Raw genomic sequence first — 6,039 nt, forward strand, 5'->3', positions numbered from 1 at the left:
AGTCAAACAGTGTGATGTGAAACGTAAGAGAACAGCAAGGAAAAGGCATAGGCAATCTGAACAAGCTGCATGTAAATTATGGGTCGAGCAACATCAGACATGTCACACATATAATAAGGAAACACCTATATCATCTCATCAAAAACGGAAAAGGAGATGGGGAGATTAGTAAAACAAAAAGATGTAAACTAAGTGTAACTGATTTTGATCAAGATTTAGGCAGTGAGTGTGGCTCATTAGCTACAGAGATTGTGCATGAAAGCATCACAAATGATGAGGTAATTGATCTGGGAGTAATATTAGATGATAGCGATGATTATGATAAAAACTTTTTTTCTAGTTCTGATGGTAAGATAGCAGCATCTTGGATAGCTATGGTATAAATAGTGATTTGGAAGAGTTTATAATCAGAAGTGTTAAATGTAGTTGTAGTATTGAAAAAACTTCACACCAGCTATCATGCCCACTCAATCCTAGAAATAGAGGTAAGCTTCCTGATGTCGAGTATGTCAAATCTGAAGATGCAATGCCTCTAACAATAGGCAAAACACCTTTGACAGATTGGATGAATTCTGCTGCTTTATTGATACAGGATTATACTGGGGAAACTGTTTTTGTAGATATTGATCCGCTTAAACTATCAAACATGCTAAAATATCTCCTTATATCAGTCATAAAATAAAAGTAGATGGCAATTGTTTTTACCTAGCAATTTCTAAAGCTGTAACTGGAACTGACAAAATTCATATGCTAATCAGATCAACTATTTGTACATTTATGACAAAAAATGCCTTACAATTATCACACTTAGTATTACCACACATGCATAGTGAAAATGCTGTGAGTGCAATGAGGGCACATATATTACGTAAAAAATTAAACATATTTGGTACTTGGGCTTCTGAAAATAAAATTTTTATTGCAGCAACCGCATTTCAATTAAAAATTCATATTTCTGTACTGTCGACTTAAAAAAAACACACTCCTGGCATAATTTTAATCACTGTTTCACAATGAAAATTGTTACTACTTATCTGACTTTAACTTTTATTTATTTCATACAAATGCATGAAATCACTATGATTTGGTGGACTTCAACCATATTTAGCAGTTAATATATGATTAGCCTTTTATACTCAATTTCTGTACAATTACTTTTAAAATTTATAGATACATTATCTTGCTATAAGATAAAGATCAGTTTTAAAGGTAATATCTATTTAATAAAGTTGTAATGTTTCATTTCTTTTTCAAGGTTTGGCAGCAATGCAGTACTACCTCCACGTTGTGCTGCCTAGGGTCTCTCACAATGCTGTTGAGATTCTAAGTGTACCACCATTTCCTTTGATACACTCCTTGATTGGCAGAAAGCTATGAGAATTTCCAGCAAAGAAGGCTCCTCATTGATTCATTGGTGTCTATAGAAGTAGCAACTATAGTAGATGCAAGAACTGATCATTCCCTGTATTTTGCATTTCTTCCATTCCTTTGTACTGCATTCTGCCAACAAGGAGAGTGGCACTGGTTTTCATTCAATTATTTAGATAAAATGAAACATCAAATGATCACTTAATTATTCAGTGTAGATATATTATAGCACTTTTCACAAAAAAATGCTAAATTATTGCTGTCAAGCAAATTCTTCGAAATCCTTATGTCAATCGAATTTCCATTTCTCTTATCCCACGTTCCATAACATAATAAGAACTAAAATTCAATGAAAATTAAAAATATTGTAAAACCCATTACATTATACCTATTTCCTTGAATCAGTATTCCTAGTATGTGCTGTTCCTCTTTGTAAGATAACTTGATCATGCTACCCATGACGTAGAATAATAATTGCCCAACATCACTTTCAGATGCATCCTTGCTCGGTATCTCCTTCATAAGGTTACCCTAAAATATAACAGGAAGCTAGACCAACTGATAACTGTTAATCATTATACCTCTACTACTACTATAGGCAAATCACCCAAGCTCATCAAAACGTCTGGTATTCCCTAATGACGACAATAAATCTATCAAAAATTAACACAACAAAAGAACTCACTTGAAGAAGAGCGGTATCTAATATATCTGGTGCTTGCTCTTTGCATGTGTACTCTTTCTCAGATGATGATCCACTCGACTCCTCTACCTCATGGTCACTTGTAGTATTCACTACGCTGGAGGACTCTTCTTTATAATCCACTGGTTGTCGTTGCCTGCGCATTGATGGTGGTGACCTGCTGCTTGTTGGGCTGTCGAAGGAAGTATCACTAGTAAATGGGGATATGTACCCCTCATTGTCCACCTGTAGCTGCAGCCCTCCCACATCATCAACAAATCTTGGTGTCAAACAATAATTATTGTGAAGTATAATTACTATTAAGGCTGGGACAAAGGTCACTTTTCAACCTGCGAACCTTCTAAATTAAAAAATGCGAAGCCTTCAAAGGTTCATTATACATTAAAAATTATCACCCGCCTCTGTTTATACTGTCAAAGTCAGAGTTCAGCCCACTATATAAACTTGTGGTCCAGGTAGACAATCCCTATGTAAACTTTTGACCACATTAACTATTAATAACTACTAATCGCTGATTTTCTGCTTCGAATGGCAGCACTTTAAACAAAGCTTCGAACCTTTGGAAGCTTCGTCCCAGCCCTAATTACTATTAATATAATTACTATTAATTTAATAAAGTAATCTACTTCAGTTTCTATTATTTCATTTACAAAGTTACAAACAGTAAAAACACTATGACATGGTATACAGTGTAGGTGAGTAGACCAGTTTGAAACTGCAATGCATGGTTTACACACACATTTGTAATTGTAATCACTCTAACTATTTATTATAAAAATGCGCTTTTTACTTATATCTTAGAATTGGTTCAATGGCCATTGCACAACCAATATGTCTTTACGAGTCCTAAAAGGACCATTGCAAATTCTTTTGCAGAAGAATTATCACAATCACTAATAATGAGTTGCTGCATTGTTTTGGCTACATGTTTCATCTCCATAGGCTACAAAATTATAATAAATAATCATTTAACAAAGTGCAATTTCAACATACAATATGGGATGGAGCATCACTATGTAACATATCTTGCCACTCAATACTGTGCAGTTTTTCCACTAAATCATTCCTGCTCCTAGCCTGAGCACACCTAAATAAAAACAGGCACATGGTTCATAAATACAAGTAAAAATTGCTTTTAAAAGCATTAGGCAATTTTGTATAACTGCACAAATACTAGGCTAACAAGGAAAATATTTCAATTGTTTTCACAACTTTTGCATAGTGCTGTAGGCTAACCAAGTCTTTAGACAATATATTTGTCTTATTTTCTGTGGCAACACCCACTTTATGTAAAGGGCTGGGCAAGGTGTTGCTAAGGTGTCATTTCACCAGCGTCGTTGCATAATGTAATTATTTAGGTACTTTTATTTATAATAGTATTGGACTGTATGTGCCTGATTGGAAGCCCGGGTGGGCATTTATTACTTAACAGGGGAAAAAATGCATAAAAATCAGCTAAAAAGTGTTAAAACCTGGGATGAAACCTGTGACCTTGCCATTGAAAGTCCGCACCTCAACAGTTAGGCTATTTGGAACAATCTGAGAAATAGGCTATCTATATTTGGGTAAAATATGCGTATCTACAGTCGGAATATTTTAATGATAGACATTTATTTGAGCCAGGCTTCTATTTAGGCAAATACCGTAATGGGCTAATTTAGTTTTGTGGTAATACAAGACATAGTAGGTGCTAATAACTTTGTCAATCAACACTACTAGTGTACACTGAAGCTATTTCATACACTAACTGGCCTTACCATATACATAAGGAACATCTTTCTGTAATTGCATCAACTATTTTTGCCTTCACTTTGATCTTATCACAGAAATGAAATGTGGTCCTGTCAATGAATGTACAAAAAGCCGGCAGTGACTTGTAATCAGTCGCAGCAAGAGTCATTGATGACAAATCTGAAATTTTGGATAAAAATAAGTCCATCAAGTTGAGATACTAAATACCAAATTTCAGCTTCTTTGATATGGCATTTTTCCATGACCAATTCCTCTTAATCGTAGCGACTCTAAAAATAACAATGTGAGACAGTGAAAACAACATAGCTGGCATACTTCCTTTCTGAAGTTGTTATTCAGACATTTGCCATTTTGAGAAAGGAGAGACCTCGGAAGAGAGGGCTGGAGAAGAACTATGGCATAAAACAGGGACCATAAAACGGCCGACTAAAAACTAGTGAAAAGGTGCCAGTGAAGGCCTAAATCGACCAGGTCTTGGCAGCCTAGTTACAAAGCTTACCTAGTTTAAGATGAACACCTTGAGAACACAAGATCCACCACAATCCACAACTTAGCAAAGACACACACTGAACTGAATCTCACATCACTCACGTCACTTCTAAACTTGGCAATTGGAAGAGAGAGCATGCGCACACATTATGTCCCTTGTATCCATCGTGGCTATTGCTTAGACACAAGTAATGGAAGCTATTTTTAAAATTATTATTATGCAAACATATACTGATTTCAAAAATGTAAGATGCAAAAAGTACATAAATAAGTATTCTTGTTTTACTAAAAATAAAAACCAAAAATCAAGGAACCCCAGTACTGCACCCTTAAAAGTTTGAGCTCATTTTGATCAAAATTTATTTTTTATAAACTTTTAATTGCTTCCAAACGTCATGTACATAATGATACCCTCATCCTATCACTCAATGTGCTTGTGAGTCACTCACAGTCATAGTATTACAATACACAATAATACCATAGATATTTATTACACATAGATGTGAAACATTACCGGAAGCTCCATATAAAGTATATGGAGAAACATCACTTCCTGTTGTCCACATGCGATCCAACAAGAAAATGGCGAGTAAGGTGAGTTGTATTATTTTTCATTCCATGACTTCTGTGTAGTAAGACAGATAGTCGCCTGATTTTGTTTAGAAATTGGTTAATGCATGATATAAATCAAGAATTTTACTTAATTGCCTCCTTTGTGTTGAGCTACTAGCCAAAAATGGCAATATTTTAATAATGAACCGCCCTTGGGCAAATTTCTAGCCAGTGCACACAGATATTGATAGAAGCATTAGGAGGTTAGGTTATGACAAGGGTCGTGCACAAATCTTATTATTTTGAATGTACAATAGACAATGAAGGAGATATTGTGCAATATTGGCCATAAGTGAAGCCCAAACTGTGGCCACTCCACTTCTTAACGTACAAAACTCATTAGAAAACTTATTTAACCATTTGTTACTCTCGTATAATACTGTGCACAAATTACTTTTTTTAATAGACTAATTTGAACAACAGAAAAAGAACTCGGAACGTCACTGATATTGAGGGTGCATCAAAGAAGTCTAAAACTGTGTCATCAACTGTTGTAAGTTTCGACATTTTATAGAACGCAATTAATTTGAAAATTTGCTATACCTTTTAGCAAACCTGGAAAAGACTTTGAAAAGCTACAAACATCGTACGTTTTGCAAAAAGACATAAACCTGTCTGAACACATTTGGTAAGCTATACTTGCAAATAGTTATAGCTATATCAATAATGTACTGATGATTATGTGGCATCATGAAAAAAAGACATCTAATAGGAATTTTCATAGTTGTGTTGCAGTTGCTAATTTACATGAAGAGAAACAAAGTACCATTCATCATGTTTCATGTCACATCCTAGTTGAAAACAGCTGATGTCCAGTTCATGAGCACCATCGCCATAGCTTAAGGGACACCTTCTTCTATTTTATTAAAAAATCACGTCCATTTAAATAGAACACCTCACAGGAAATCTAATTCACAATACATATCTACACCTCAAGGGAAGAAACGTCAATTGGCCATTAAGTGAACAATTCTGAAAAAAAGTTTGAAGATTTATTGCCAAATTTGAAGACAGGTTAAAAACAAACTGGAACCAAAATAGATGAAGAATTAAATGAAGATTTACAACTTGCTGTAGCAAAGTTCACTCAGAACATTGAGAATTTATAAAATGGT

The sequence above is a fragment of the Amphimedon queenslandica genome, unplaced genomic scaffold, assembly GCF_000090795.2.
Source record: "Amphimedon queenslandica unplaced genomic scaffold, v1.1 AMPQUscaffold_13498, whole genome shotgun sequence".
Classification (NCBI taxonomy): Eukaryota; Metazoa; Porifera; class Demospongiae; order Haplosclerida; family Niphatidae; genus Amphimedon; species Amphimedon queenslandica.